Genomic DNA, 21,368 nt, shown 5'->3' on the forward strand with positions numbered 1-21,368 from the left:
CGGTGTTTGGTGGTAATGATGCGTCCGCTCCTTCGGCTCCGTCTCCCGCTGTTGAAATTGTATTTTGTTGCTGTGTTGTTTGAATGTTGGCGATTTTTTGTTGCCTTTCTTTCTTTTCTTAACGGAAATTCAATTGAAGAGAGAGTTATTTTTGCCAAAATGTAAACAAGTCTTACTCTCTTTCTCTTTGTTAACTCTCTTACTTAATTATTAAGTAAATAAAGTGCGTAAAGGTAAATGCTTATTGGCTTTTCTTTGCTTTTTTGAAATATTCGACCAATATCGTTTATGTTTTTGAAGATGGAATCTTGACAAATGTTGGCTTTCATCTGCTGCTGCTTGCTTATTCTTGTCACCTTTGCTGATGGATGTCTGCTGGTCTGATGTTGTTTTGTTTTCTTCGGTGTCTCTTTTTCTCTGTTTTGGCTATTATTGGTGGCGACAATGCTACTCCCACACATCAAATTCCTTTTGAATATTGACACAATTCTCTAAGCTGCCAAGTAGTGCAGAGAGTGACAGAGCAGCATCCCCCTCCTCCACCGATGGATTAGTTAGTTAGTTGTTTGTCGTGATTGGTTTTGTTTCGTCTTCTTCTTATTCTTCTCTTGGATGTTTCTTCTGCGCCTCCCAAGAAAAAAAAAATAAACAAATCTGTTTTCTTATTCTTTTTCTTTTTTTATTATTATTGTCTGCCTTGGGTCTTCCGAGAAATCGTGATGTGTTTGTTATTTTATTGTGATGTAGAAATTCTCTGAAAATAGCCAAAGAAAAGAAAATTCTTATAAGAATAGAAAACAAAATAATAAAATCGGGCGCACACACAGTCACACAAACCAACTAAACAAATGACGTGACATAAATTTCAATTAGTTACGCTAATTTTACACCATATCACCGCATTAGAGACGGATTTTTTTTTAGTCTGACATGGTGTGGACGGGGTGGTAGAGAGATGATAACCCAATCAGCCAGCCAAATTATGTGTTATTTCCTCCTAACCACCAACAAATGAATTCAAAATACTCGTAACAAAATAATAGTATTTCTTAAATTCATTCATAATTTTCGTTTTTTCGTCCACTTTCTTTCGAATATGAAGTGTCCCATCAAATGTATTCTTACGAGGAAATAGTGTGGAGAGCACGAGGGCAATCATAAATCAATTACTCTCTCTCTCTCGGTCGGAACTCGTGTCTGTCTAATTTGGTTGTGCATGATTTATTAGCCAGCAAAGAGAGTTGCCAGATTGTGTTTAACTGTTGAAGGGGATAAGCGACATGGCGACTGGGAACAAATGAAAAATGCTGGAATATCATTGAACAATTAACGAAAGGAAATAATAACATGTTTACATTGTACCGGTTTTTTTTAAATATATCAAATAAATCCGCATAAAATCGGAAAAATAATTTGAAAGATTCCTTCATATATTTGAACTACTCATATATGGCTCTCTGAGCTATCACTCCCCTACTAAAGACTTCCCTGTCTTCAATTGCGTAACGAAATACTTCCAGAAAAAAACTCCTTTACCTCAGCTCCTTAGTGTAAGGCTTCAGACTTCAGCTTTTAAATGACAGATTTTTTGCCTTCAGTTTGTTTGCCAAAGACTCCTACAGACGCCTTTAAAAGACTTATTCTCGAAGACTTGTAGGATTTTCTCGGCTTCAACTGCTTTATGAAAACCTTTCTAGTCATAGCTCTTTTTTAAGAGACACCCAAGGTTTCAGAACACAGATCGCAAAAACAAAAAAAAAAAAAAAAAACGGCCGGCCTCAGCTTCTCTGTGACCTATTATGACTATCAATTTGCCTATACTCTGTTGCCGTGAAATCATCCCCATGTGCTCATGTTTCTGTTATCTGGTCATTGCCTGTGAGTCTATGAAGTCTCAGTGGCTGTTATACCTGTTTCGATAATCAGTCAATGGAACTATATATGTGATCTCTTGTCTCCGGCTTTTTTTACAAAGACTCACCGACTCCCTGAGCTTCAAATCCTCTTTGAAATACTCTCTAACCTGAAACCCTCTATGGAAATGTTTTGTTCATTTAGTCTATTAAGTGATTTTTGACCATCTGCTTCAGAAACCAGTCAATGAAAGAATTCCTGAATTACTTAGTGGCATTCAGATCATCTGTTTCAATTTTTCTGATCTCATTTCGTCTATAAAGACTCAGAGGCTATCTGTTTCAGTAAAAGACTATGAACCCTTTTTAAATCATTTATGAAATATTCCCTCGGGGCCTCATATTCACTATGAACAAGTTTCAGAACTCAGTTCGTCTATGAAAACACTCGGGCCGCCTTCAGCTTCTCTATGGCCTTCCATAGAAGACCTGGCATTTAACTCCATGGCTTTTAACTTTTCAATGGCTAAAAATAATCTGTTCCAATTCTATGTTCTTCGTCACTGATTCTACTAAGACTCTGCGGCTTATAGACGACTTTTCCAGTAAATTTGAAAAAAAAAGACCGTGCCTTATTTAGTGGCCTCCAGATAATCAATTTCAGGTCATCTTGAATTCCAAGGTCTTGAATTCCTATACAATATTTTATACAGGGGCTAACTGCCTTTCTACACCTCTTTCAAACTAGCTTTTCAATGTTTTCCACTTTCATGGGGCCTTCAAATAGCCCATTCCAGTTATTTGACTTTTCGAATCTATGTACCTATTTTAGAATTCTGTTTCAGCCTTTTGAAAATCTCATTGGCCTTCAAATGAACTAAAAAATAGATTTTCAGATCGTCTACAAAATATTCCCTACTCTGTCTATAACTAGAACTCTGAATTTGAGAAAATAATGAATTTTTCTTTCTGGGGCCCAACGATTCTCTAGCTCAGTTAGCGCACCAAGATCACTGTTTATTATCAAGTCTTATGTGAAAATTTTGGACTTTGTTTACGTTTGATAATGGAAGTCAATTCTTAATAATGGATTTTGACAACAAACTTGAGAAGCAGCTGATATCCAACTGATCTCCCTGGATGACCTTATTAATAGGCCTACAACCGGACATAGTACCGTTCGTTCCTTTCGATGAATTAATCCTGTGAACTAGATCGTTCAGGAAGGACCCAACTCTATTTATCAATTTTACGTACCTCCCATCATCATTTATCGATAACATCGGTGGAAGGGGGCTTTTTCCCTAAGTATAACTGTTTCCATATTTTTACCCTCACCTGTGTTTGGTTTGAGGGTTTTATAGAAACTTCTTAAAAACGACTAAAACTTTAACGACTTGTTCACATAATTATTTCCAGGAATTCCATTTAGCTGTATGTTATATTCTTCAGCGGAAGTTATCCCCAATTGCTATCAAAAATTAATTTTACACAATTAAATTTTGTGTTTTTGAATAAAAAAAATCACATAAAGTACGTACACACTTCCTTTCAAAATGTTGTTCTTAAAATACTTTTTCATCAACGTTCATTTCCCCAATATCATAAATAATCCTCCACACATGGTTTTCTTCTAAATCTGGCAACAATACGCCGCACAACACCGCACAACCTAACCACCATTGAATAACAACAACAACAACAAACCCAACAATTACCATCGATTATAGAAGACTACTCTCATAATTCACACCGCAATACAAAACAACAACAATAACGACAATAAAAACAACCGTAACAGCAGAGCGGCGGCAGCAGCAGCCGTGACAGCATTTATTAACGAGAAACCAAAACAAAACAATTAAGGAAAAACATACGCTAAATATGATCATCATTAAAATGTCGATATTTGGTTTTGTTGTTATTGTTGTTTGTTTTGCGCGGTTCGTGTTAAAACGAAGACAAACGACGACAACATATGAGCAACACAGAAAATTTATGAGCCCACATGTGTGTGTGTGTGTCGTTCGATTTGTAAAAACCGGAAATCCGACACCTCCAAAAACAGAAAGCAAAACAACAATTGTAACGGGCAATGACAACAGCGACGACGTCGGCAGCGGCAGCAAAGACAACGGCGTCGAAAAATGTCAAGAATCAACAGCAATGATGACAACGTCGACGGCGTCAACGTCACTTTGAAATGTGGTCAACTGAGTTTACTCATCACTAAACAGCAGCAACAACAACAACAACACAACAATGAATGAGGACTTCTTCTTGGACATTTACACACACATTCTTGTGTGTGCATGAATGCATGCACATATGTATGTATCACTGGGTGTGTGTGTGTGACAGTGCGTGTGTTTTCAATTGAAAAAATAGTTTTGTAATGTAAAAGGTATTTATAAAACTATGCAATTCGTGGCGACGAAGCCCGATCGACCGGCTGTCGCTCATTAGATTTACGAAAAAAATATGTCAATTTTTTTGTAAACAAATCATAAATTGTGTTGGGAAAAAATTGTATATGTATGTTAGGTGTTGATTATAGTGAATGACAAACGCGCACTCACACAGCCATCCATCCATAGACGACTTATTCATTCATAAATAATTCCAAGAATTGAAATCTAGTTTCGATTAGAAATGTAAGCTACAAAAATTGATGATATTGATAAGAAAAAATACATATACAGTAAATTTGCGGCCACATATAGGGTTCAATAGGCTAGGAAAATAAAAACTATTATGACAATGATCAGAGTTTAATAACGGGGAAAATCTTAGTTTGGAAAGAGAATACGGCAGAGAGAGTGGATGAGAAAAATGTAATATACTTTCCATTTCTTTTTTGTAATGATGAGATAGTAAGATAATTTATAACAATGAATTTTTCATTTATATATATATGTTATAAAAAAAGGGTCTAGAAGAATGACATACTCTTCCTCCCGATGATCAATATAGGATACTCTAGGCTAGAAAATAACAAACGGTCTCTCAGCAATAAGAACATGAAACAAAGGGCAATGATGCAAAAGTACGGCATTATCATAGTGTTTAAGGCGTATTTACAAAGCAAGCGGGTCGTGCCGCAAAAAAAATATGACTTTTCACTGCAAATGGAATACAAATGAGACAACAACTAAGAAATGCAACTGGAATTTGCAATAATGTGTTTGATATGTGTTTAAAACTACCGTCTGTTTGCTGACCAGAAAATATTCATTCACAATGGATTTGCTAAGCCGTTGACGGCATTGTGGACATAAAAAGGCGTGATTACATTCATGTTACAATAATAAAAGATTACCTAAGGCCACATTTACACACAGTAACCATGTTTGATGACAGATCATACTTTTCTTCTTGATTTGTCTATTTTCCAAATGATCAATAAATGGTCTATAAGCCAGAAAAAAATATCGTAAGTTAAAAATAAAAGTCAGCTGATGTGAATTTGTTTCGTTTTTAGAATGCTTCTTAATGTTGAAATATTTCGACACTTCTGTACAATTTGAATAACGAACAAATATAATATTAATTTTCTGATAATCTTAGCAAGAAAAAAAGTGTCAACATGATTTATTTACGATTGTCTTATCTGTCAAATATTGATGATGCCGTTGGAGAAATGCAAAAAATAATATTGGCGCCATACAAAACCAAACGTGTCACAACGATGCATGGCTGACTGATAATGATGTCCAGCCGTTATACAAAATTAGCTGGGGAATGGCAAATGGTTCAACTGATGATGAACCATTTGCAAAAACATGTTTTTTGTGTAATAACACATATACAAACATATGTATATCAATAAAAAAATGTAGTAATACAACAATCTCAAAGTCGTTTTTCATTTTTTCTGATATTCTATAGAGTCTAAAGCAAACTTTCAGTAATAAAAAAATAAAGCACCTTCGGGCGTATCTATATAGGCCGGCAATTTAGAATGTGTTCATTCACAATGACATTAGAATGAAAAACGGCTGCTCTAGAATTTGAACTAAAGTTCAGGTTGGAAAACTCGGTCACTCCGGGCCCATGCTCTTCCGGACATCTTATCCTCTTGATAAAAGGTGTTGTTTGAAATGAGAGCCTATTAAAGTAGTCAATTGTCGACTGTAAGCGACATTATCCAAATATGTGCTAGGGCGCATTTACACCGAATATGTTTAACGGAAATCGTCATTTATAGGGAACGTTCTTGACGTTCCTCTATTTCTCGCAAACATTTCTAGAGGCTTTAGCTCTGTTTTGGGATTAAAACACAAAAGTGTATTTCAAAATAATGATCATAATAATAAAATAATTAATTACCCAGACAATGATATGATGCATATTGAATTATAATTGGACAATAATATCAAAAAAAGTATTGTCAACCCGCCATCCCTATATATATATATATATATACAAATTCCTTACCAACATCAAGTACTGATTGAATGAATCATCGGCAACAACAACGAAACCCCCAAAATAAATGCTATGGTAAGTAGTTGTTGTTGTTATTATTCAAAATCAACAGAAACCAAAAATTTGCCGGTGCATGTGCGACAGACGGGAATTTAAGAATCAAAAACGACAACAATAATACAATGCTGTACATTTGAAAAAACCAAAAATACCAAGAAATTTCGACACAAAATCCCCCACCGTACGTACCCCTTTTTCCCACCACTACTGGTAAAAGCAAAAGCTCACATATGCTAATTTTTAAAAATAGCCATTTTGTCGCATTGTTATTTCGATTCTAAAGGAATGACAGAGCATAGACTAGCTCGCCGCCACAACAACAATATTTAAAAATAAAACAAAATATCTATTAAATATAAATAAAAATACAATAAATTTTGTTCGAATCGTTTTTTGGTGTGTGACACGATGGCGACTAAGGCTGTTGTTGCTGATGATGTGTGATAAATGGTTTATTGACTGACAGAGTTTAGGAAAGAATAATCAATTGACAACTGTTGATCATCTGTCATTGCTTTTTGTATAATGTGCAATGAGATTTTGGTTGAGAGTTAATAAAATACAAGAAAAGGGTTATGCAGGAGTTCTTTTTAGATTAGCATTAACATTATATCCGGTTTTCAATCAGCTGATATTTGTATACATGTGACAAAAACAGTGTTGTGTTTTTTTGGCAGCACCGTATAATTTGATTAAGGTTACATGTGTAATTACGCCTTTACTCTCTATTGTGAGACTAATCAAGAGGGTTTGAACCTAAGGTGAATTTAAAGTACGAGTTGGATAAGAATTCAAAGTGTTCACAGTTCCGGGTTAAATTAATATACAAAATTGTCGTATTTAAGGTTCGGAGAAATCCCATGTGATGGAAGAGAGGACCTAACATCCTGAAAATATCGTTGTTTGGTGTGTTTTTTTCTTTTCAAATTTAGTTTTTTCATTATTTCATTTATCGCCAAATGTATTTTTTTTTTTTTTAATTAACAGGTGTATTACGCCTTTGACAGCCCTTTGCCCTTAGTGTTTGTTAAATCAATTGTTTTGCGTGTGTGTGTGATTGAGAGAACTTTACATAGATTCCTCCAAATTAACACTACCATCATTTTCATTTCAAACTCTAATATATGACATTCAAAAAATTAAAATAAATTCCTATAGCACTTGTTTTGTTCCACAATTTACCTTCATTAAATTTATCGCCAGCTGAGTTATAGTACGTTTACATTACACCGGATTTAGTTAACCCAGTGAGTTTCAATTGTCAATTCCATTGTCTATTTGTCAAATAAATCCTCATAAAGTTAATCCTGCAAAAAGTTCTAATGTAAATGCCGTTTTAAGTAGCAAGTGTAAGGTAAATGTAAATACGCCTTTTTGTACATTTTATTTCGTTCTTGCTTGTAAATACGCCTTTTATTGCTTTTTGGTTGTTGTTGTTGTAGCAGCCCTTTTGCTATTACACTATGGGCTGAGGTGACAGGCTTTGGCCGATTTTTTTTATCATACACACTAGTTTTCAGTGTTTACAGGCAAAAATAATTTATTTTAATTGCAATAGGTATATTTTTCAAAAATATTTTGTTTAGATTTTGTACTGTAAAAAAACGATTGTTAAAACTGATTTCGAAGGGTAAATCTTATAAAGAAGAGCAAATTATTATAGGTTTCTCACCGACAATGGTACACAATGCTATAAAATACACTCCCGCTAGTGAAACACGTGGCCGTCCTCCAGCATTTTAAAAAAAATGTGTTGCACAAATAGTAAGGTATTCAAAACAAAACCCCTTTGCTGCTGCTACAGAAATAAAAGACAAACTTGTTGTTGAAGCTAGCGTTGAAACTATTCGCAAATGTCTTCGAGATGCAAATTTGGCAGCGCGAAGCCCACGAAAAGTGCCGTTGTTGAAGAAAATGCATGTAGGTAAGCGACTAAAATTTGCTAAGGAACATGTGGATTGGCCCACTTAAAAATGGAAGAATATTTTGTGGACCGATGAGTAAAAAATTGTCCTATATGGCGGAAAAGGCTCATGAGCTTACGTAAGACGGCCTCCTAATTCAGAATATAATCCAAAATTTACGTTAAAAACTGTAAAACATGGAGGATCCCGTGTAATGATATGGGCATGTTTTTCTTTCTACGGAGTTGGACCAATATACTGGATAAAAGATATCATGGATCGCCACCTGTACGTCAAAATATTACAGGAAGTAATACATCCATATGCTGAGGATGAAATGCATTTGATTTGGACTTTCCAACAGGATCAATGATCCTAAGCACACCAGTCCTCTTGCAAAACAGTGATTTGCAGAAAACAACATACGGCCAGCACAGTCTCCCGATCTCCATCCCATTAGCAACAGCACGTCGTGGGATGTGATCATTACATTTATTATCAAATGTCACATTTTTGGCGGCAATATATGACTGCTTTAGGTTTACAGATGTAAAAACGCCCTTGATGGCTCTTTGTCATATGTCTCTGTTGCTGAGAGGTTTACTGATGTAAAAACGCCCTTGATGGCTCTTTGTCATATGTCTCTGTTGCTGAGAGATCAGTCAATTGTTTGGTGAAAGAAAGAGAGCAGCTTATATTGATTTTTCATTACAGATTCTAATAAATAACTTTTTACTATAATTAAATTCTTGCAATTCTTCTTCTTTATTTCATCATTAAATAAGGCATTTGCATTTGTTGTAACACATTTAAACAATCTGATGAAATTAGTTAATAACATTGCCTGAGATAGAAAAAAAAACAAAACGAAGATAAAATAAACTACTTCCCCAAACCATATGTGAGGCGGCAATGATGGTTGTTCTCTCTCTGCCGCTCTCTTCCCCTTCTTGTTTATCACTTAACAAAATATGCACTATCATTGTAATTCGCCACCAATCTTTGACAATAGAACTGCCTTTTTATGTCATAATCATGTACACTTCGTCTCTCACGCGGTATGCTCTCTGCGTCTTTGTATCACACATCACAATATTAGCCGCCACTGTCAAATCAAATCCAACCACCCATTTTTATTTTTTTGATGTTTTTGATTTTGTGATTCAAGTCACAGGGAAGACGCGACACTTGTTTATTTGTACTTTTCATTATTTATGTTTTAATTTGTTTATTTATTAGCAACGGACAGTGTTAGGGAGGAAGGAGAGATGTCGTTCGTTCGGTTGGTTGGTCGGTCGCCGTCGTCATCATTGTTGGCGTCAATGTACTGGTTGATTCTTTCTCACTCTCTTTCTCAATCACTGTACTGCATGCAGTGTTATGGTATTTATAGTTTTTGTTTTTTTTTAGATAGTCACCGAAAGTTCTGCGCTGTTACTTTTTGTTGTGTTGTGATTGTTGTTATTGGTGTTATTATTATTATTGATGCGTTGTTGTTGTTGGTGGTAATGGTTTATTGGTAGTTGGTGTTGTTTATTATTATTGTTGTTGTGACTGTGAACGAGCAAAAGTAAGCAAGTCAGTGAATGAGTGAATGTTTTTTGCGTTATTATTTTGTTGTTGTTGCGAGACGGCGCATGTATGAATGGTTGTTGTTATTGTTTGATAAAACAAATAAATAGCAGAACACACACAAATAACAATTGAAATTTTGTATTGTTTTGTTTACGTTTTTTTATTGTAGATTTTTGTTGTTGTTGTTGTACTATTGGTGTTTGTAGTATTATTTCGAGATATTTTGGAATATTGCGTGATTCTTGTCGTTTTTTTTTTTTTTTGCAAAACCCATAGGTTATGGCTAATATTTTGGGCTAATAATTATTGAGAAAGCAACTGTTTCCTTCCTATAAATGGCGATCATTAATGGCCATCTCTTCTGTGTATTAGAAAATGGGGCAAAGGGTGAATATTTTTTAAGGAGATTCACCCAATGATATTGGTTGGGTGGTTGCGGCTTAACATTTATAATCTAGGAGTTTTAGACAGGGAATATTTCATATTTCGGTAGAATATTTTTAAAAATTGTTTCTATCTGCATTAGAGGACTTTTGAAGAGTTTCTGGCTACATCAGAAGACTGCATCTGAAGATTGTCTCCTGATAGAATAGAGTCAAACGAAAACTTTTGGAGTTGTCTCAACCAAGGGGTTCTCCTCTGCAGAAGATTTCTGTATTAAAGAGGTATTCTGTCCCCAAAAAAGAAGAACTTCAGAATGTTGTCCTTCGGAATAACCTCTCTCACCATAGATAAAATCTTTGTAGTTTCTGCATACTGAAAATATTTCCCTGCCTATATTTTATATCTTCAGTAGAATCCTTTGAAGAACCCTTAAGAATCATCTATCAAAAAAAGCTCTACATGATTTTCTTTAAATCTCAGCATTCCACTCCAATTATCAAAAACAAAACACGATTCCCACCTACTTCCTCTCCAAAAAAATAAATAAATAAAGAATTTCCCCTCCTCCGCCCACATATTTTGTGTGTTACAAACATCAAGCCCATTATTCCTTTGTCCTTGGCAGTTTGTATTGTGTGTGTGTGTGTGTTTCAACAAAATCAGGCAGGCAAGTATCCAGCCAGCCTTTCTCATGTCGCATTATTTAGGGCAGAAAAACACAAAAAAAAGTAGAAAGCACTCAACAGCAGCCTTGAGATTCTGAAAAAAAGTTATAATATAAGAAGACGAAGCAGAGGCTGAAACAGTACATAGAAATTGTTACTTACAACAGGAAAAAAAACAACCCAACCAAAAATTTCATTGCGGGGTAGGCGGCACTCTCGCACTCTCTCAGTTTTTCACGTTACTCCCTTCTATTGAGTAACAGAGAAAAAAAACAGAAAACAAACGGCATTTTATTCTACATTAAATGAGAGGATCATAACAGAAAAAGGACCAACATTAATAGAGAACTGACAGAGGGTAGGAATACTGTTAACCTTGTATGTTTGTCAATTCAAGTTGGAGAGAGAGGAGAAAACTACATAACATAACAAATTTGAAATACACAACACAATGAGAGAGTTTGCATGCTTGCTTGTTTTCATGGACAAAGCTCCTTTTTGTGTTAATAATAACAATAATAGTGTTGCCAGATTATTTGCAATTGAGGTAATAAATAAATTGAATTTTGGATGAAAAAATAAAATAAAATTATTTTGTTTTTAAAATTACAGTCGACGCCCGGGTTAGTTGCCCACTCTCGGAAAACCCAACCTACTATGAAAAAACAAAGAAAAAAACCCCAAACCCCCCTAATGTTGACGACCACCGCGCAAACGTATAAAGGACCACGATATGCGAATCTGCATTTGGAATGTGCGCACGTTGTACAGAACAGGCGCAGTGTTCGCTTTGGCGGATGTACTCAAGAAATTAAAAGCCGATATTATTGCCTTACAGGAAATGCAATGGAAAGGGTCTGGCGTAAGTAAATCAGATGATTACGCCTTGTACTATAGCTGCCATGAAACGATACATGAATTTGGCTGCGGATTTATGGTTAACAGGAGAATAAAAGACCTCGTCTCCAGATTCACTCCAGTAGATGAGCGATTTGCTATAATCCGTATAAAAGCGAAGTCCTTCTACATCAGTCTCATTTGCGCCCAAGCTCCGACCGAAGATAAAGATGAACAGACCAAAGACATATTTTACGAGCGCCTAGAAACAGCATATGACAAGGAATTGCCCACTCCTTACAAACTGCAGAAAAAGCAACACTTGGTGAGAGATACAGACAGCGTGTTGAGGATCTGGAAGGAGCATTTTGAAAAGCTTCTGGTATCAAACAGTGGCGGTGAAGAAGATACCCCAGAACTAATAATAGATGATGGTATAGAGTGTATACCGCCTAGCCAAGATGAGGACATAAAATCAATTAATCGGCTCAAGAACAATAAAGCAGCAGGAGCCGATGGGTTACCAGCCGAACTATTCAAGACTGGTGGCCAGATGCTGGTCAGGAGCATATACCAGCCGATTAGTACAATTTGGCTGTGTCTCGTGCACAAAAATGGAGACAAGACGATATGTGCCAACTGTAGAGGAATAAGTCTCCTTAGTCTCAATACCGAACGAGGATTTAGACAAGATGACAGTTAGTCTGTGATCTTTTTATTATCCTGCTGGAAAAGGTCATACGAGACGCAAAGGTGGACAGAAATGGCACATGTTACTCGCCTACGCCGATGACACCGATATAATGGGTCGAACATTGCGAGCGGTAACAGCCACCTTTGAACAAATTGAAAAGGAGTCTGCCAAAGTGGGCCTGGCAGTAAACGGAGAGAAGAAGAGAAGAGAGACCAACTGTGGAACTTCAGAACTACAGCTTCGAGGTAGTTAAAGATTTTATATAACTTGGTAACGCCATAAATAAAACGAATGACATCCGTTTTGAAATTCGGAGAAGGATTGTGATGGTCAACAGATGCTACTATGGTCTAAGTAAGCAGTATAGAAGCAAGGCCACCTCCCGCCAGACCAAACGTACACTTTACAAGACGCTGATACTACCCTTGCTATTATATGGATCTGAAGCGTGGGTAATTGCACAAGCAGTTGAGGCAGCTCTTGGGGTGTTTAAAAGAAAAAATTTCCGAAAGATCTACGGGCCGATCTGCGTCGACGGTGAATATCGGCGTCGAATGAACCACGAGCTTTACAATTTATAAGCGGACTTTGACATAGTCAGTCGTATTGAGCTGCAGCGCTTACGGTGGCTAGGCCATGTTGCGCGAATGAATGAGAATGCCCCAGCTCAAAAGGCGTATAAAAGCCTACTGAGGCGTATAAAAGCCTACTGATGGTTCCCGCAGAAGGAGAAGGCCACGAATTAGATGGAGAGACCAAGTAGAAAAGAACATCTTGGAACGTGGTCTTCCAAATTGGTGGAGATGCGCACAAGGCCACGGCATATTAGAAATCGACGGAGAGACCAGTTTAATGAATATAATATAACGAAACGGGACATAACGAATGACCAAAATATTGGCGTTTTTACACTGATTACGAACTTACACTATAACGAACTTTTTCAAAATTTGTATACGGGGTTATCGTACCTGTCAGATGCTAAAAATATACAAAGGCAGACGATTGTCAGAGAATCTTCATCTTATCAGAGATCTTCGCAAAAAAAAAAAAATCAATATTGAACATTTTCGACAGAGATGCCTAGCTCACGATCACGGAATACCAAATTACAGAGCTTTGGAACTGAAAAATGCTGGAGAATGAGACGGAGCCTTTATATTGTCACTATTTTTACATTGTACCGTCACTATATTTTTACATTCTCCCTCCAGAAATGTGGTAGGAAATGCGTTTGAAATCTTCCAAATTCCGAAAATTACACAGGGCTTTTTTATAACCGCCATATAAAATAAAAGTTATTGAAAATTTGCAAAAAAAGTTCAGGCCTATCGGTTTGTAAATACCGAAAATTGGACGATTTCAGCAGAGAGACAGACACAGAATTTAATGTCGATCAAGTGTATATATAATTTATGGGATCTCCGACAAATATTACGAGGTTTTGCCAATGAAACGAAAAATTTTAGCTGTTTCCCATTATAAAGGGAGGACATGTAAACACGACCTTTTATTTGATCTAACAAGTCAGTTCAAATATCTAATTGCCTTAGTGATGGCTCTCTCTCTCTATCTACTTTAAGATTAATAATCAGAATAAAACAAATCATATTTTTCCAATTAGAAAAATCAATATCCATTTTCAGCTTAAAAGCAAGAAAACCAACCATAGGGGGAATATAAAAACACGCATTTTTATTGGAATAGGCTTTTTAATCGTTTAATGCTCTACTTCTCTTCAAGATTAGTAATGAGAGTAAAACAAATACACGATTCCTTTTCCAATTCGAAAAATCAACATCCAATTTCACTCTCAACATGTAAATGTTAAATTTCATCGATCTGGCAACATTGCCTGAGAGTTCCTTTAATTAAAGGAATTTGACATTTCTCATGAGATGATGATAATGAAGAAGAAGAAGAACGACAACAAGATTGTGTACAAATGATGGTGATAGTGGGGTTGTGCTAACAGAGAGAGAGAGAGGGAGACAGGGAGTAGTGTTTGCAAAAAAACAAACACTAATTGCGTGTTTTCTTTGTGCCATACTAAAAATGAGAACAACAACAATAACAACAGGAGTGACTTATGTACTACATACATACACTCCCATTTTTAGTATAGATTTGTTGGTATTATAGTAAAATAATAGCAAAAACAACAACATAATTATACAAATATAAAATAAATGTCTAATATATGTATTTATTATGTATGTATGTATGTCGATTCGTGTGCATAGAAAAAGAAGACGAACAGAAAAAAAAAAACAATAATAATAAAAAAGTAAACATATGAAGAAAACAAGAACAAAAACGACAAAAAAATGGCAAGCATAAAAACAACAACAACATTCAAGTGATAGCGAATATTGTTTTCTTAATATATACGCATTTTAGTGTTTGCTTATTGTTGTTGTTGTTTTTGGCATTTTTATTTGTTTTTCTTCACCGTCGTCGTCGTCATCATCATCGCCATCGTCGTTGTGTTGTTTCGTTATTGCGCCGTAAAACCTCACATTAATAAGCTAAATAATATTTCTTTTCGTTGTTGTTTTCATATAAAAAAAAAATAAAACACTTTTTGTTGTTGGTGTTGTCAGTCATGAATGTGTAGTAATGTAGTATTTGTTTTTGTTTATTATTATTTTTTCTATAGTTTTTTATTGGTTTAAATTACCTTGCACTTGCTGACTGGATGGTTGGCTGGCTGCTGCTGGTTATTGCTGGCTGGCTGTTTTCGTCAGCGTTCGTTGTTTACTATCTTTTGGATTGACGTATGGATGTTGTTGTTTCTGTTTGTTTTTTATTATATTATATATATTTTTTTAATATTTTTGTTTTTCACTTAGTTATGCTAATTGTGGTTGGTTGCTAATTTGTTGTTGACTTGCTTTGGCTTGAAAAAAAAAGGTATTTGACATGTATTTCACTTATATTTTTTGTTTTTTATATTCACTTGAAAATTTTACTTGGTATTTTTTGTGATTAGTATTGTTTTGTTGTTATTATTATAACTTTTTACATCGTGGTTATTGTATTAACAATTATTTTAGATGTTTATCAACATCAGCAGCACACTCACAAAACTGACGGAACAACTCTAGTTTAGTAAAAACGATCAAATTTTTCTGAAATTTTTTCCAGAGGTAGGTATTTTTACCCTAATTATGGGGATATCTTTTTTTCTTGGGGGACGTACCCGGTTACCCGGTTATTTGACCCGGAAGTTCGGGTACGGGTACCCGGTTATATCCGGTTCTACGGATCCGGTTAATATAATATGGGTATAATTTTAAAGGTTATAAAAATACCTTTCCATTGAGTGGTAATATGATGGGGTTATCTCAAACCATTTTGGGGATATAGTCAAAAAACTGGGTTTTGGTCCCCGATTTTTTTGAAAAACTCCCTAAAAGTCGAACTTGGGTCCATTATAGTCCCTCTCCAAACAGGACCCAAATGATAGACCACAATTTGCCCTTTCCAAAATGGTGCGATATGTGGCTGTATCTGTTGTGGATCAAAAGATATGGGCCTTAGAACCCTATAAAACAAGGAAAATCTTTCTACATGACAGAATCTCCTTTTAAATAGCATGGTGTTTTTTGGGTGACCGGCCTTCGGCCGGGGATTTAAGACTTTCTCCTATGGACAGATGCCAACACCGGCTAACGCGGCAGAAAATCCTTCTAAATAGAATATTTTTTTGTGTAGCCGGCCTTCGGCCGGGTATTTAAGACTTTCTCCTATGGACAGCTACCAACACCGGCTACGCGACAGAATCTCTTGTTAAATGGAATATTTTTTTGGGTGACCGGCCTTCGGCCGGGGATTTAAGACTTTCTCCTATGGACAGATGCCAACACCGGCTAACGCGGCAGAAAATCCTTCTAAATAGAATATTTTTTGTGTAGCCGGCCTTCGGCCGGGGATTTAAGACTTTCTCCTATGGACAGATACCAACACCGGCTACGCGACAGAATTTTCTTGTTTTTGTAGGGTTCTAAGGCCCATATCTTTTGATCCACAACAGATACAGCCACATATCGCACCATTTTGGAAAGGGCAAATTGTGGTCTATTATTTGAGTTTGGGATAGAGAGGTACTATAATGGGCCCAAGTTCGACTTTTAGGGAGTTTTTCAAAAAAATCGGGGACCAAAACCCAGATTTTTGACTATATCTCTAAAATGGTTTGAGATAACCTCATCATATTACCACTCAATGGAAAGGTATTTTTATAACCTTTAAAATGATACCCATATTATATTAACCGGATCCGTAGAACCGGATATAACCGGGTACCCGTACCCGAACTTCCGGGTCAAATAACCGGGTAACCGGGTACGTCCCCCAAGAAAAAAAGATATCCCCATAATTAGGGTAAAAATACCTAACTCTGAAAAAATTTTCAGAAAAATCTGATCGTTTTTACTAAACTAGAGTTAAGCCAAACTGACTAAAAACTAAAACGTCCATTTGTCTGCTTTGTTTTTTTCTTCTGTCGTTGTTGTTATTTTTTTTATTTTTGTAATGTTGTCTACTTCTTTGTTTTAGCAGCGCAGCAACAGTGACCTAGGCATCAGTTGGTTTGTAATTGCATAAATACAAACAACAACAAAACACTCTGTTCTCACACACACACACTATCTCCTCTCTTTGTGTAACGGCGAGGATAAAAGGCGCGCGCCTCCTCTGTTGTAACATATGCAACAATATGCGATGTGAACACAATGCAGTTATGCTCTTGCTCATTACCGTTTCTCTCTCACTCTATGTTATGTACACAGAGAACACCCATCTAGCAGAAGACTCAGACAAGACCGTTCAATGTTCGTTGTCTTCTTTATGGGCGAAGAAAAACAAATTTTAGCTCTATTTACGGTTGTTGTTTTTGTTGTTGATGCGACCTCTTTCTCTGTCACTGCCGCCGTTAATATTGAGGATGTGCTTGTTTTGTCGTGTAGGTACACCTTAAACCCAACCATAAAAATCTTCACACTATGGTGTTGTTGTATTTGTTTCACTGTTGATTCCTTCTACAAAAACAACATCATCATCATCAACATCATAATCACTCACTCACATCCATCTACTTACTACAACAAAACATCAACCATGAAAACTGAAGTAGAAAAAAAATATTCTTATTGTTTGTTGGTGTTGTTGTTGTAATCTTTCACAGATCACTCCACATTTTTCAACAAATCGATTAGAGAGCGAGAAAAAAATCTCGACATTTTTTCAATTATTTCCGTGCTTAAATATATATATTTATATATATACATAAAATATTAGAAAGAAAAATATCTTGCGTTCTTTATTTTTTTTCGTATTTTGGGCTTGACTTGTGGCTGACTGAACTTTTGCTGTTGCCGCACACCCAACTATAAAGAAATTTTTAACATACTCTTTCTTTTGCTTGTTTTCTCACTTTTTGCACAGACAAGCTTTGTTTTGTTTTATTTGTAATTTTTTTTATTACATAGTATTGTTATTGTTGTTACAAATTATTGCGTTTATTTAAATTTTCACGCGTCACGTAATATATTTTTTCGGATGATTTTTTCACCGTATCACGTTGTTTTTGCCTATTCTTGTGGAGTATAGTTTATATCGTCGTATGAATGATGCCTAGTCGAAATTAAAAACGTTCCAACTGCTACATATTGTTGAAGAGAAGAAAGAATGGCCGATAAACATCGAACTGAAAATGGAATGGAAGGAAAATTGTACGTTGTTGAGAAAGAGACATGGGGAGAAGTGCCGATTAGGGATATCGCATGCAAGACGGCGATAACAGCAAGTCTATCGATAACAAAAATTGGTTTGTTTTCGATTGACTAACTGTCACTGTCATTTCTTATTGTATTTTTTTCAAGAATCTACTAAGTTTTACTCTTTTTTGAAAATCCATGTAAAAAAATACATTCTTGCAGGTTCTGGAACCACAGCCATTTGTTGCATTTTATATGGTCGTACGTTTAAAGAATATGTGTGCATAGATCGATTTTTAACAAATCCATGGAAGAAAAAACCCTTTCATCTATTGTGTAATCGGCAGATTAATTTGTTTTATTTTTTTGGCTTACGTTGTAATTGAAGTATCACCTTAACTCAAACGTTACGATACGTCATGCACTAAATTGACAGGTCTGGTATTATTAAGAGTGCAATGTGGCCAGATATGTAACTGTTAAATAAATGGCGGTTAAATGTCAATTTATTATAAAAAACATTCGGTGTACACATTTCCTCTTTATAATCCAGTAAAGAAAAATTATAATAAATAAAATAATAATTAGAGTTTATTGCATAGCTACAATCCATGATCATGTTGTGATAGACGGAATGCTGAATGGTTTTAGGCTTTCAATCGAACCGAGGGCGAATATCGACTCAGACCACTACCTTGTAGCAGCCATGGTTCGCACTCGTCCTTATGTAGCATCTGCAAACACAACTGATACCAGAAGCCTACTCCGGAAACCTGATGACAGATACAGATAGCGTGTTGAGGATTTGGAAGGAGTATTTTGCAAAGCTTCTGGCCATGGCACAATAAATAGGTAGTCCATTTAGCTCAGCTGATGTCTCAAAGTCCGTAATTTCTACTTGAATTCGATGTACAGAGTTGCCAACCATGAGAAATATTATATGGGAAAATTTGACAGAAGGTCGAGACAAAAACAAAGGTTTTTGTTGTGATACATCACCTTATTATTGCATCATGCTTCTGGCATAAACTAGTGACGATGAAGAAGATACCCCAGAACCAATAAGAGTTGATATAGTTTGTATAACACCTAGCCAAGATGAGGTCAATGTAGCAATTAATCGGCTGAAGAACAATAAAGCAGCAGGTGCCGATGGATTACCAGCCGAATCATTCAAGGTCGGTGGTGAGATGCTGGTCAGGATCATGCACCAGCTGATTCGTACAATTTGGCTAGAGGAATGCATGTCCAATGATTGACAATACCATATGCACCAACTATAGAGGAATAAGTCTCCTTCCCAACGCATAGCGTACTGTGTAAACGACTGAAGCCAATGGTCAATGACATTATTGGACCATACTAATGCGGCTCAAGGCCTGGCAAATCCAACATCGACCAGATTCTCACTTTGCATCAGATCCTGAAAAAAAACTGAGAAACACATCGACAAATTCCACCTATTTTTCGACTATAAAGCCGCATTCTGCGTTCGGCATTCCTGCAAAAATAATACAACTATGCAGAAAAAAATCTATGGGCCAATCTGCGTCGACGGTGAATATCGTCGTCGAATGAACCATGAGCTATATCAAATATTCTCGAACATCGACATAGACGTATCGAGCTGTAGCGACTACGTTGGCTAGGTCATGTTGTGAGAATGGATGAGGATGTCCCATCCTATCCTATACCATCTATTCTCGAACATCAACACAGTCAGACGTATCGAGCTGTAGCGACTACGTTGGCTAGGTCATGTTGTGAGAATGGATGAGGATGTCCCTACTCAAAAGACACATAAAACCGAGCCAACTGATGATCACCTAGAAGGGGAAGGCCACGAATTCGATGAAAAGATCAACTGGTAGACAACATCTCGGAGCATGGACTTTCAAATTTGAAGATATGCGCACACGACCTGTAAATCTTTTTTAAGCTCGGCGTATGGAACAATTGTGTTCTGTCACAAGCCAGCTAAGTAAGAATCCATAGATCAATTATTGGGTTAAACGGCTTTTACATTAGAACTTTTTAGTTTTTGAATGGAAGTTGACATTGACATTTATCCCGTTCAGGGATAATCGAACATTCGCGAAACTATTCATGATTCTTGAACAGCCAGTATATTTTTTTAAAAACAAAGCTGACAGTCCCAACTGATATTGTGTTTACCCCTTGAGATTTGTAAGATGTTGTAATTTCCGTTTGAATAAGAGTTTTTGCTTGTAATGACCTTCCCTCCTCCTTATGTAATATATATACATGGGAATAAATTACAGATAGTCGTTTTTATATTTTTTGTTTCAATAGAACTGATATATTTCATTTGTTGTTGTTTTTTTTTTATTTAAAAATTATTATTTTTATTTTTTGTTTAACCAAGTTTATAACTTAAATACTATTATTATTTTTGTTTGTTTGTTTTTTTTCTTCTTATATATCTTTGTCTTTATTTCATGTTATGTTATTTATTGTTTTTTATAATAATAATTGAAATATGTCAGTATTTTCAAGATGGTTTTTGTTGCACAATCTTCATTATTATTATTATTTTTATTATGAATTTGTTTAGCTATAAATGTAATTTTGTTTTTTCCTTTTGTGGTAAAATTATTTTTTGAAAAAGAACAAAACAAAAATAAACATGGAATAATTATTATACATATGAATGAATGTATATAGGCGTCCATTTTTTAAAGAATATTTGTCAGGGGCCTCTTCAAGGCGTGCATTTTTTAAGAATATTTTTCCAAAGGCCTATACATGGCATGAATTTTTTAAAGAATATTTTTTCTAGAATCTCTACAATGCCTGAATTTTTTAAGAATATTTTTCAGGGACCTCTAAAAGGCGAGACTTTATTAATAATGTTTTTGAATTTTTAAACACATATTATTTTTCTAGAACTTCAACAAGCGTGTGTTATTTAAATAATGTTTTTTTTAACCCAGAGAAAGGTGTGTTTAAAAGATGTTTTTCTATGACAATTTAAAGTTTATTGCAGATTTTATAGACTTGCCAGAAAGTTGGAACAATGTTGAGAATTATTTGAAGAGATGACAAAAAAACAATGACAACAGACACAAACCCCTAAAATAAGATAATAAAAAATGAGCCTCGAAAAATTATTTATCTTTCACTTTGTTCATAACTTCAAGAAAGTTTTTTTGTTTTGTTTTTATTTTTGCACAATTTTTCTTGTTGTTATTATTAATAATAATAGATGCTATTTTTTTTATTGATTT

The 21,368-nt window shown here is 35.5% G+C and overlaps 1 protein-coding gene across 1 annotated transcript in view; it reads right to left on the bottom strand.

The window, feature by feature from the left end:
- LOC133329178 (short-chain specific acyl-CoA dehydrogenase, mitochondrial-like) overlaps positions 1-21,368 on the bottom strand; it is a 155,267-nt gene that overhangs the window by 104,777 nt on the left and 29,122 nt on the right. The gene's annotated exons all lie outside the window — the stretch shown is intronic.

This window comes from Musca vetustissima, unplaced genomic scaffold (genome assembly GCF_032173495.1).
Source record: "Musca vetustissima isolate MV318-11 ecotype Yass unplaced genomic scaffold, APGP_CSIRO_Mvet_v1 utg61680, whole genome shotgun sequence".
Lineage (NCBI taxonomy): Eukaryota > Metazoa > Arthropoda > Insecta > Diptera > Muscidae > Musca > Musca vetustissima.